This window comes from Chelonia mydas, chromosome 11 (genome assembly GCF_015237465.2).
Source record: "Chelonia mydas isolate rCheMyd1 chromosome 11, rCheMyd1.pri.v2, whole genome shotgun sequence".
In the NCBI taxonomy this organism is placed as follows: domain Eukaryota; kingdom Metazoa; phylum Chordata; order Testudines; family Cheloniidae; genus Chelonia; species Chelonia mydas.
The window spans coordinates 29,096,709-29,110,644 of record NC_051251.2 but is presented as its reverse complement, the minus strand read 5'-3'; the positions used below and the strand labels follow the sequence as shown (position 1 = coordinate 29,110,644).

The 13,936-nt window shown below is 40.8% G+C and overlaps 1 protein-coding gene across 3 annotated transcripts in view; it reads right to left on the bottom strand.

Annotated features, from left to right (window-relative positions):
• GALNT13 (polypeptide N-acetylgalactosaminyltransferase 13) overlaps positions 1 to 13,936 on the bottom strand; it is a 331,481-nt gene that overhangs the window by 65,368 nt on the left and 252,177 nt on the right. The gene's annotated exons all lie outside the window — the stretch shown is intronic.

The following is a 13,936-nucleotide window of genomic DNA, read 5'->3' as shown; positions in this document are numbered from 1 at the left end:
CGGAGAACTAATGCTCCACACCTGCAACATAACAACCAGCACAAACTGGTGCAGATAGTCTCATAATTTGCTCTTGTTATAAACCAACAGCAAATTACTACCCCTTGGAACAAGAGAAAGAAGGAGGAGATTGTGCCTTAAAGAGGTGTCCCAGAGGCACAATGCCTCCTGGTGCTACTGTGGCATGGTGCAGTGTACACATTGCCCCTTACTCACGGATGAGCCTAAAGGCACAGTCAAGTGCTAATATCTGTTCATTAAAATAAACACAATCACTATACAATCTGCTTTTCTACTCTATGATCTTTCTTTCTGCTTATAGTCAATATATGCTCAGAAAGTCATGTTCTCAGCAATCTAATTTGCATCTTATTTCCATTTTTCTGGTTATAGGATTTGACATTGCTATTGTCATTCACAGAAGTTATAACACAAGAAAGTGATTTCAATGGTTGTGGGATAAATTAACATTTCTACCTCTTAAATTTTACACTTTTATGTTTGCAATCTAAATCTGGTTGTTATTATTCATTCTCACCCTCTCCCTTTGTGTTTGACTGTTTCTAAAGGGCTTCTCTGGAAAGAAAAGAATGGACCAATATACTGACAGGTTCTCTGGAAAATATACAGGTCCCAATTTCTTCTCTCTTTTACATCTATGTAAATCCAAAAAATTCAATTGATTCATTTACTACAGGATAACGTGAAATCAATAAGATGAAATTCAATAAAGACAAGTGCAATGTACTACACTTAGGAAGGAAAAAAATCAAATGCACAAACACAAAATGGGGAATAACTGGCTAGGCAGCAGTACTGCAGAGAAACATCTAGGGGTTATAATGGATCACAAATTGAATATGAGCCAATAATGTAATGCTATTGCAAAAAAGGCAAATGTCAATATAGGGTAGTATTAACAGGAGTGTCATATGCAAGAGGCGGGAGACAATTGTTCCACTCTATTTGGCACTGGTGAGACCTCAGCCAGAGACCTGCGTCCAGTTTTGGGTGGTACAGTTTAAGAAAGATGTGGACAAACAGAGAGTACAGAGGACAGCAACAAAAATAAGAGGTTTAGAAGACATGACCTGTGAGGAAAGGCCAAAAAAAAATTCATATTTAGTCTAGAGAACAAAAGGCTGAGGGGGAACCTGATACAGCCTTCCAATATGTAAAAAGTTGTTATAAAGAGGATTGTGATCAATTGGCCTCTATGTCCACAGAGGGTAGAAGTAGTAGTAATTGGCTTAGTTGGCAGTAAGGGAGATCTGGGTAGGTATTAGAAAAAAAACCTCTCTCTCTGTAAGGACAGGTAATCTCTGGAACATGTTATGTAGGGACGCTGTGGAGTCCGCGTCATTGGGACGTTTTAAGACTGCTTAGACAGACAATGGTCAGGGATGGTCTAGGTATACTTAATCTTGCCTCAGCATTGGGAGATGAACTAGATGACTTCTTGAGGTCCCTTCTAGCTCTGCATTTTTATGACGCTAAGATCAATGTAATTATTCAATGAAACTGACAGCAGAATTTGTTCCACTGCTGCTAAACAGCTATACTGTTTCCTGAGGCTCCCAGCTTTAGAATGGTTGATAGCTATTTTTTTTTTAGGTTTAGAGTTTCATGAGATAATCGATTTTAAACTCACAACATTCTAATTACCTGTGTCTCTCCCCTTTGATTTTGACATGCCTTTAGTACTTGTTATCTTGAGAGCTATTAAACACAGAATCAGTGGTGTAGACCATACAAAAGCTTGTAACTCCAGCTTTCAAATGGTATAAAGCATTGCTCTCTATTTCTAGCAGTTAATGAGAAAAAATGGCTGCCAAAAATATGCTGTAATCATGCACAAACTACCTTTCTACTCGTCAAAAACTATGTAGGGTGCCTTTCTGTGCAGAAGCTTTAGTTCCAAACTTGATAAAGCACAAGGAGATGCGGTTGACAGGCAAGTCTCTTTGCATTTGGAAAAAGAGAATGGGTCCTCGGTCTGGGGGTAATTAGCAGAAGATAAATAAAGGTTATAATCCACTACAAGATACATTTTCCTCTCAGTCACAGTCTAGATCAGGTTTTCCTAAGGATAGAGATGTCTGGAGGCTGCAGTGGAAAATATTTGCAATAGAGCTCTGGCTAAAAAGAGTTTAGTTGTTCAAAAAAAGTTTTGGATAATTTCTTAAAATGAAGACAAACTGTATAAACCCAGAAAAATGAATTCTGACAATATATTAGCCATCTAATTTTTTATCTTTTGAGTTTCACTAACAAAAGTGTGTTTCATAGCTACGAAAATTTTCTTGACAGTTATCTGATCATATTAATGATACACACCAATGGTAATTTTCAGTTTATATAAAAATAATCTTGCTGAGTTTGCATTTCATCAGCTTTCCTATTTGTTAATACAAAGAGAAAGCCTAATCATGAACGAATGAAATAAAAAATACCTAATGTGACAGTGGAAAATTACTACTACTCTGTCTCATCTTATCTGAGAAATAACATTCTAACTGACTTTATGGCTCACCTTTATTTGGAATAAAAAGATAAGATATTTTGTGAGGTTCAGACTTGAATGAATAAATGTTTCTATTTGTTATTTTATTTACTGTCAAAATTTAACAGCTGTTCAAAGTGATAATTACCTCATTTTTGCATGTATATTTGAAAATTAAAGAAATAAGTTTAGCATTTTGTTCGGAAAGTACTAAGGCCCGTTTTCATTCTCGACTTATCTGTTGTGTGAGTAAGTTCTATAGTCCAGGGCCAGCTCCTTTATCCTCCACTAATGAGCCTTGCTCTTCTGGTCAACACTTTCATGGTTCCAATGGAATCACCTGGTGTGAGTAGTCATAACTGAGGAGGGAGAGGCACTCCCTCAGATACCTAGGGCCAGTTCCATGGATGGCTTCGAATGTTAGGACTGAGACCTTCCAAAGGCCTCTCTATGCAAGAGGAACCCAGTGCAGAGAGCATTGCTTGGCTGAGATGTGTTCATAGCAACCCATGTTGCTAAACTGGATTACTGAATTCTCTACCAGTTGGTGCTTTTCAGGGTGTGCTGCTTCATTCCTAGAGATAATGAATGGGTTGGAATACTCAAACGTACAGGTCATGTAGCCAAATCTATGTCCAATAGAATGGGACAATCTCTGGTCACTTATACATGGATATAGGTTTGTTTTTTTGCCACCGTGGTTATATTGACTTCAAGAGGGTTGTGCATGGCCGTAGGGGTCCTCCCATGCAGATCAAATTGTATGATTGGGACCTAAAACAGAGGTTCTCAAACTTCTTTACAGTGTGGGATACAACTCAATAGGCAGACTGCCTCATGGATACCTTCCTTCCTATCGACCATGAGATAGCATCCATCTGGCAATGTCAGTAATTAATTATATGTAAGGGCATTAACAGATAAGAACTCAACGCATTTCAAATGAGCTATAGTGAGCAGCACAAGAGCATGCAATACTCTGCAGACCTTCAACAAGGGATCCACAGCTCAGTTTGAGAACTGATGCACTCAAAACACAAAACAGATGAAGGGACAGGGGGAAATCCAAACAAGTAAGGAAGCCAGATGGTGGCTGGCTACATCCTACTAGTAGATTCCCATTCAAATTAAAGGAATATATAGACTGTCTCCAACTATCTCACAACTTCGCAATATTTAGTCTATTGATTTCTTGTGGATATCATGGTAGATGAACATGTACAGGAAGGGTCTGAATGAGAAGGCGGTAGTCTTGTGAACCAGATACAGGTGGGTGTTCCATATGTAGGAGACAGCATGGAAGAAACCACATAAATGTCTGCAGCCAAAGCAAACAAATATATATTATGGGCCAAATTCTGCCCTTGATAGCATGCACATTAAGGTCAGTAAGAGAGAAGTCCACATCTGAGAGCAAAATATGGCCCCAAATCTGAGTTATGACTTCACAAACAAGGAATTTCAAGGCTTGCAAGTGTTTCTACAACCTGTGATTACTGCTCCCTTATTTAAATAAACTGTTTTATTTCAATTAGTTTACCACATTGCAGACTAACGTTGAAAAATGAGGCATTAGCCACTTGAACCGATTATTTTGTTTGCAACACAACAATCTGAATCTTCATTTTTAAATAGCTGTACAATAGTATATGCTATTGTAACTGCCAATGTATTGCCCAGTTGCATTTAATTTCCTAACTATAATGCAACTGCAGAAGTGACACTACCCAGAGCAGACTGGCAATTACTGTAGCCTTTACATGTTCTCACATGGTTACTAGAAAGAAATCCACACTGTAACATTCATATATGTTTCATGGAATAAGCTTCCTGACAATCAGTCAATCTCAATAAGAAACACATTTGACGCTGACTATTGACAAACTATGTAATACAAATTGGAAAAGGAAGTATAAATGTTTTCTGATTGAAATTTGATTTTAAAAAGTTAACTGCACATCTCTTGCTATAAGAGCGGGCTGTGTATGCTATTAATTGGCTAGCAGGGGATGTTAAGCAAACACGTATTGGAAACTTCTTTTTGGAAATAAAGTATGCCATTCCTTTGATATGGGGAAGACGGAAGAGTCCTAAACATGGGTCTTAGGATAGCAATTGTGGTTGTATGCTGTTCCTTGACTGGGCAGTAGCAATATAATATTTCATCCCCTATCAACATTTTCTACTGTCAGATATTCCACAAAGGGTGAGAGTTGTAAAAGCACACAGTGTTGGCCCAACCTTGCTACCATTGCCTTCAATGGGGAAAGAGTCAATCAACCCCAGAAGCTTTGGAAAAGCCCACCCAGAACGTATGCTGAGACTGTATAAGGTACAACTGATGAGGTAATGTGCACACTGCTCAGCTTTAGAACTTTTCAACAGCTAGTCAAAAGAACAAAATCCAGTCATGATGAGAAGAGAAGTGCGTCAGGCATATAATTTTAGTACCAAAAGGAGGGAGTATATATAGCCAATATCTTAACCTTTACACAGGGAAACGTGACAAGCTGACATTCTTTTCATTTTCTACTTCCTTATCAAGTTGACTTTTTTTGCAGGTTTGCCTATAATTTGTCAAAGACAACCACAATAGTCATCTAATGACAGGCATTGCCAGTTCTGCTGGCACCCATTCTAGCCCTCAGGGAAAGAATGGGCCAGTCAAGGTGCATTGAAATAATGGGAAGAAGCATGTGGGCCATTCCAATGACACCGTCTAATTTGAGTTATTTTAAGACCGGGAATTAAAAACAAAAGAACCCCAATGACTGACTAAAGCTCATGCTGAAGAAGTAAGTGCCTATATTCTTGAGTCTACTCTAATTTTATATGCAGTATAGTTATAGCTGTGTTGGTCCCAGGTTATCAGGGAGACAAGGAGCGTGAGGTAATATTTTTACTGGACAAAGAAAAAGAAGAAGCTTGTGGCTCGAAAGCTTGTGTAGCTTGAAAAGCTTCTCTCTCTCGCTAACAGAAGTTGGTCCAATAAAAGATATTATATCAGCCGCCTTGTCTATCTAATTTTAGATGACAGCTACTAGTGACTGGGCTTCCACTGTACCTCTTGGAAAACTATTTGTCTGTTTAATTACACGCATTGCTACCAAAAGTTTGATTCATCATCTTACTCTCAGTCAGAACCCCTTGGACTACCCCAACAATCAATTCTTTGGTGTTTGCAGCCTTCAAATACTAATAGTTACTATAATCACTTGAGTCCTCATCTAGTCAAGTTATACTTGTTTAGCTCAATTTTTTTTGTCCTTGTCTGAATTTCATCCACTCTCTAGATACCATGGGGTAGTGAGATGTCTAGAAAATGTTTTTTTGTTGGAAAATGCAGATTTGTCAAAAATGAAACACTTTGTAGAAGCATGTCAATGTTGACAAATTTCTATTTAGGAAAAAAAATACTACATGAACCCAATCCTTCAAGCAATCCACATGCAGAACTCCAAACATAGTAAATAGGGAGCTAACAGGAATGGTCCAAAAGATTAAAGACAAATCAAATAATGATTAAATATGGCAAATGCTGTTTTTACTTTATTTCTAGTCCATAGGGTATTTTATATTATTGAAAGTGTTTTCAGATTCTTGTTTTTTAAGGAAAGGTCTCTTCTCTCAATAGAAGCAGCCGCTTAACTGGGACAATATGCCATCCATCAGGATATCCTAATAACTGCTGATTCTGCTGTATTTGAAAAAAGAGTACTGAAGAAGTTTAGCATTCTGGTTGTTATTTAATACTTTGTTTTATGAAATACCAGGCAGGCAGTCAACAAGTCAGAATTGCCACCTAGGAAATTTTCAAACAGAATAATACAAAAATGAGAAGTACAAAAAGTTAAACACTTCTGTCCTAGTTATACTCCTCTAAGCTCTATTGTAACCTGTTTCAGAGTAACAGCCGCATTAGTCTGTATTCGCAAAAAGAAAAGGAGTACTTGTGGTACCTTAGAGACTAACCAATTTATTTGAGCATAAGCTTTAGTGAGCTACAGCTCACTTCATCGGATGCATACTGTGGAAAATACAGAAGATGTTTTTATACACACAGACCATGAAAAAATGGGTGTTTATCACTACAAAAGGTTTTCTCTTCCCCCACCCCACTCTCCTGCTGGTAATAGCTTATTGAAAGTGATCACTCTCCTTACAATGTGTATGATAATCAAGCAATATTGTTAACCTATCCAACTATACTCTTAGCCCAGCAGAAGCAGCTGTCCTATCTCGGGGCCTCTCCTTCTGCCCCTCCACCGCCATAAACATGATACAGTTCTGTGGTGACCTAGAATCCTATTTTTGACGTCTCCGACTCAAGGAATATTTCCAACACACCTCTGAACAACATACTAATCCACAGAGACCTTCCTACCAACACTACAAAAAGAAGGATTCTAGGTGGACTCCTCCTGAAGGTCGAGACAGCAGACTGGACTTCTACATAGAGTGCTTCTGCCGACATGCACGGGCTGAAATTGTGGAAAAGCAGCATCACTTGCCCCACAACCTCAGCCGCGCAGAACACAATGCCAACCACAGCCTCAGAAACAACTCTGACATCATAATCAAAAAGGCTGACAAAGGAGGTGCTGTTGCCATCATGAATAGGTCAGAATATGAACAAGAGGCTGCTCGGCAGCTCTCCAACACCACTTTCTACAAGCCATTACCCTCTGATCCCACTGAGAGTTACCAAAAAAAACTACAGCATTTGCTCAAGAAACTCCCTGAAAAAGCACAAGATCAAATCCACACAGACACACCCCTGGTACCCCGACCTGGGATATTCTATCTACTATCCAAGATCCATAAACGTGGAAATCCTGGGCGTCCCATCATCTCAGGCATTGGCACCCTGACACCAGGATTGTTTGGCTATGTAGACTCCCTCCTCAGGCCCTAGGCTACCAGCACTCCCAGCTCCCTTCAAGACACCACTGACTTCCTGAGGAAACTACAATCCATCTGTGATCTTTCTGATAACACCATCCTGGCCACTATGGATGTAGAAGCCCTCTACACCAACATTCCACACAAAGATGGACTACAAGCCACCAAGAACACTATCCCCGATAATGTCACGGCTAACCTGGTGGCTGAACTTTGTGACTTTGTCCTTACCCATAACTATTTTACATTTGGGGACAATGTATACCTTCAAATCAGCAGCACTGCTATGGGTACCCGCATGGCCCCATAGTATGCCAACATTTTTATGGCTGACTTAGAACAACGCTTCCTCAGCTCTCGTCCCCTAACGCCCCTACTCTACTTCCGCTATATTGATGACATCTTCATCATCTGGACCCATTGAAAAGAACCCCTAGAGGAATTCCACCATGATTTCAACAATTTCCATCCCACCATCAACCTCAGCCTGGTCCAGTCCACACAAGAGATCCACTTCCTGGACACTATAGTGCTAATAAACGATGGTCACATAAACACCACCCTATACCGGAAACCTACTGACCGCTATTCCTACCTACATGCCTCCAGCTTTCACCCTGACCACACCACATGATCCATTGTCTACAGCCAAGCTCTACGATACAACCGCATTTGCTCCAGACAGAGACAAACACCTACAAGATCTCTATCAAGCATTCTTACAACTACAATACCCACCTGCGGAAGTGAAGAAACAGATTGATAGAGCCAGAAGAGTTCCCAGAAGTCACCTACTACAGGACAGGCCTAACAAAGAAAATAACAGAACGCCACTAGCCGTCACCTTCAGCCCCCAACTAAAACCCCTCCAACGCATTATCAAGGATCTACAACCTATCCTGAAGGACGACCCAACACTCTCACATATCTTGGGAGACAGGCCAGTCCTTGCCTACAGACAGCGCCCCAACCTGAAGCAAATACTCACCAGCAACCACAAGCCACACAACAGAACCACTAACCCAGGAACCTATCCTTGCAACAAAGCCCGTTGCCAACTGTGCCCACATACCTATTCAGGGGACACCATCATAGGGCCTAATCACATCAGCCACACTATCAGAGGCTCATTCACCTGCACATCTACCAATGTGATATATGCCATCATGTGCCAGCAATGCCCCTCTGCCATGTACATTGGTCAAACTGGACAGTCTCTACATAAAAGAATAAATGGACACAAATCAGATGTCAAGAATTATAACATTCATAAACCAGTCGGAGAACACTTCAATCTCTCTGGTCACTCGATTTCTGATCTCAAAGTGACTATCCTTCAACAAAAAAACTTCGAAAACAGACTCCAATGAGGGACTGCTGAATTGGAATTAATTTGCAAACTGGATACAATTAACTTAGGCTTGAATAGAGACTGGGAATGGTTGATTCATTATAAAAAGTAACCTATTTCCCCTTGTTTATTCCTTCCCCGCCCCCCCCACTGTTCCTCAGACGTTCTTGTTAAACCCTGGATTTGTGCTGGAAATGGCCCACCTTGATTAACATACACATTGTAAGGAGAATGATCACTTTAGATAAGCTATTACCAACAGGTCGGTGGTGGGTGGGGGAGAAAACCTGGATTTGTGCTGGAAATGGCCCACCTTGATTAACATACACATTGTAAGGAGAGTGATCACTTTCGATAAGCTATTACCAGCAGGAGAGTGGGGTGGGGGGAGAGAAAACCTTTTGTAGTGATAAACACCCATTTTTTCATGGTCTGTGTGTATAAAAACATCTTCTGTATTTTCCACAGTATGCATCCGATGAAGTGAGCTGTAGCTCACGAAAGCTTATGCTCAAATAAATTGGTTAGTCTCTAAGGTGCCACAAGTACTCCTTTTCTTATTGTAACCTGTGTTAGTTAAAACATGTTAGCTAATTTTAAGATGTGTTCGCTATCTTTCTAGTCTATAAATGTCTGAGCTGTAGGTACATGGTATTAAGATTCACACTTGGGATCCATTCACTGCCTAAATCAGAATGGAAAAAAATGCTAAAACAAGCTACTGAACAACTAGGATTTAGACCAAGTAATCCTGGAACATGTTCAGTAGAAGTACAAAGATAATGTTTAGAGCAGGGGTGGCCAATCTGTGGCTCCAGAGCCACATGCGGCTCTTCAGAAGTTAACATGCAGCTCCTTGTATAGGCACCAACTCCTGGGCTGGAGCTACAGGTAGCAACCTTCCAACGTGCTGCGGGGGAGGGTGCTCACTGCTCAACCCCTGGCTCTGCCACAGGCCCTACCCCCACTCCACCCCTTCCCGCACCCTCCCCTCAGCCTGCCGTGCCTTCGTTCCTCCCTCTCCCTCCCAGAGCCTCCTGCATGGAAGGTGTGGGGAGGGAGGGAGGGTGAGGCCGATGGGTGGGGGAGCTGACGGTGGGATGCTGATCTATTATTGTGGCTCTTTGGCAATGTACACTGGTAAATTCTGGCTCATTCTCAGGCTGAGGTTGAACACCCCTGGTTTAGAGCAACTAAATAGTAGGCCTGGTTGAAATTTTTCCATGAAAAGTTCTTTCATTGAAAAATGCCCTTTATTTCAAAATCAAAAGTTGCACAAAATATTGTCAATATATTTCATGCCATGAAAAATGTGCTTTCACTCCTAATATTTTGTTTTCCATTTTCTTTTTTATTAAAAGCATTATTGAGAATATTATCAAGAAAATTTGTTTACTAAAACTGTTTTTTGTGAAACAAAAAATTTCAATAACCATTTCAATAAGTGTTTTGGAGAGTATTTTTGATCATTTGGGGGGAAATATTAAAGAAAAAACAGGGACAGTTTTTGAACATGTCAAAACAAAAACAACCTAGAACATTTTCGTGAAAATATGTTTGGCCCCTAACTAGCAATGGTGCAATCACCAAAGCTAAATTCACCTCTCTGTGAAAGCTGGGGTAACACCCTCCACAGCTGAAGTGTGGCTGTGAGGGAAGCTACCTCAGAACGGCCCATCAGGGTGACCTCTCCCCCTGCAGAGTACTGAATAAGGGCTATACATTGATCCTATATATAGGCCTCCATAGAGGGAAGCATTGGGGTCAAGTCACGATGGAAACCATAAAATATGCTATCAGGCAGGATCAGTGACTCTAACACCTAAAAGTGGTGCACAAAGGGTAGTGGTGCTGCACCAGCCAGCAGAATGGAATAGCAGCTGAGATGATTGGCTGGGATGGGAAGGTGGCTACCCTGTGACCTCCTGGCTCTGGATCCACACATTGCACACCTCACCGGCATAAACTCTCCATTTCTGCGAATGAATGTGGGTAAAGTGAATTTTACCCTGACAGTAGGTAATAAAAATAAAACCTGTAAAAAAAAAAACTTAAATAACATTGTGCTTCCCTTATACATTTGAAAATATGCATTATGCTTTGATTATCTTTGTTCACTTATTCGTTAGTTAAATCCCCCAAATAAATATATCCTAGATAGGTCAGCATTTAGAAAACAGAAAACTCTAGATAGACTATGTAGCAATTCTACACTACACGTATATTGCTTACTTAAATATATAAATGCACTTGTGGATGCAGTGAATTGTACACCGTCCTTTACACACAACATCCAGCAGATGGAACTGTTTTCCCATTAAAAACTGGAGCCTAGTAGTCAAAATTCATTAGAGATGGATGGAGATGAAATACATGCTACTGGGAGGTACTGCTACTATATGCCCAAACCTGTAGGTCTTACTCAGGCAAAGCCATTGAAGTCAATAGGATGAATCCTGCAGTCTTTATTGAGCCAAAATTTTGACATGAATTCTCAGTGAGGATTGTTGGATTAGATCTTATGCGTACAGCTAATGCGGCAATGAGTCTCTGCTCAAGCGTTCAGCTATTTTATATCTAACCCATATAGTAGCAATGCCAAATGTAATACAAGCCTCTCAATATTTGAGGACTTTCTTAAACTCCCAAGCCCTGGAATCATGTTATTATCTGATATTCCTTCCTTCATACTGTCCTTCCTTTAAAGTACATTTCTAGGCATTATAGTTGTGGAGAAAAGCTCAGGCAAACAAAAAATTCAATTAAAAAAACCTCATGATTGTTAAGCTAATCTTACAATTGCTTGTGGTTGACTAATAATATTTGAGCACTTAGGGCAGGAAATACCGTCGTGATGTTCCGAAAATACAAGAGTATAGCTTTTCATTTCAATTAGATTTTGTTGGGGCGGGAGGGGGGGGGAAGAGCGAGAGAGAGCGTGAGATGGCATGCGCGCATGCACAGGGTGTCATGGTGAAAGAAAACTAACATCATCTTTGAGTTGTTAATATAATGATCACTGAATTCTCTTGTGCTGAGAAAGTCCTGTCACCTCATAGCATATAAGCTTTTATGTGAGAAAAAGGACCATGTCCACTTGCATTTTTATTTTATTTTATTTTTAAATTTGCTGCTCTCTGTGCATCTTTGTTCTCTATGTGTCAGACTCTCAGGTCTGTAAATGGAGGACACAGCTAAATGAGGGAGGAGGTTCAGCAAACCAGCGTGTTCCATCCCCACTCCCTAGGACTTGCGGAGGGAGGGCAGTAAAAGGATCTGCACAGTGGGGCTGGGACTGAGATTGCTTGAGAATAGGAAGAGAGCTGTGGGGTTGGAACCTGACAGGGCCTCTGGCCCCAGGGTGATTCTCTGGGAAAGGCAATACAGCCTGTGATTGTACTACCTGTTCTGCAGAACCTCTTTCATGATAGTGAACTCTAGGGCAACCAAAACCACGGGGAGACCTTGGTAGCCCAGCTCCCATTTGAACTGTACTGTTGGGGAATACAGAGAATGTAGAGCCAGAATAAAGACAGTGGGCCTCTATGTGGATTGTCCAAGCATCTTGCAGATCCACGAGTATCCTCCAGATTTGAATGTGAGCAAACCACACACCCAACTGGAACAAGTGAAGAGAACTCCACCAGTGGACTCATGCAGAGTTTTCCTGCTGTTGAAGGGAGCAATCTGGCCCTGTGTTACTTAATAACTGATCTGAAAGTATAGTTGATATCATGGCTATGGTTTTGCTCTTTTTCCTGAGCTTTTGGTTTCCTGACTCAAGTCTATTTTATTTGTTCTTATTATTTTACCTGTGAATTTGTATTTTAAAATGCATTTACAGTTTGGTGCACAGAACAATGGCTAATTAGGTACATGGATCAATATGATCATATATGCATGGTAAACATACAGCTAAATGCTATATCATGTTGCTTTTGGAACAGCATCATCATATACAATTTGGTACCAAGGGATAAACCAACAACTGCAACAGGACACCCACCCCCCACCTTTTAATTCATACATAATTGTGATGGGAAGAAAAACACCAGAAATTTGTAAAGAAAATATTGCTTTCTGCTCCAAAATTAAGTGTTCCTTTGTGGGATTGCATTCAAAGCAAAGACATGAACAATGAGTTGTTCCTAGCTTTAGAACCCAATAGCATTTGAGGATACATTCTCAAAGCCAGGCAAATATAAGAAAAGAAATGGAAAAAAAGGGAATTATCAGACAAACTGTTATTCTGCTAAATAAATCCCTGCCAGTCAACTTCAATAGTTCTGTAGCCATTATACTTAGTCTATGACACATTTTCTGACATTAGGACTCTGAGAATAAAAAAGATCCACAGAGATGTGACAATATTGACTACAAATTCAGACTGATGGTACGGTGTCATCATACATACTTTTTTGTAGTGAATTCAATGTGTGAAAGGTTTGAGAGTTTTGCAGAACAAAGTCCTTTGTATACGGGACAGTTAGACCTAGATTTTCAAAAGTGAATGGTGCTGAGGAGTGGGGGTTCCTCAATTTGGGGGTGCTCTGTTAGGACACCTTAGAGGTGATCTGATTTTTCAGAGGGAGGGTGCTCAGTGCTCTTTGAAAATGAGGGACCAATAAGGTGTCTCAGAATGGTTACCCAAAAATGGAGGTACCCAAAGTCATGAACCATTTTGAAAATCTGAAAGACCTTATATTATGGGCAACAGGGGTATTGGCTTCCCCCATACTTCCCCACTTATAGAAGGTGAAGAGGGAATTCAGTCCCATCTCTGTTCAGTCATTAGTATTTCTGCTAACAAGAAATGCCACCCACCCACATCAAAGTGTGGAGGAAATTGATGGGGCTGGCGCTGAAAGGGGAACAGTCCCAGAAGCAAGGAAGGGAGACACTTGCCAAGGGACAATACGTAGATCCTCCCCCCGCCCCCGGGAGTCTCTGGCACCCATTGGCCAGCTGAGGGAAAGGGATGCTGATTGGCCAGCATTCTCCAGATCCCAGGACTTAGCCCAGCGCAGGGGCCACGTGGAGCCCCTTTTAGCTCCATTCCAGCAGCCCGCCCTACCCACCTGAACCAGGAATGGGAACCCAGCCTGCCAGATGCTGCAGGATCTAGCTGATCTCCTGTTTAGAGGGTCAGGAAGGAATTTTTTTCTCCCATAGGCCAATTG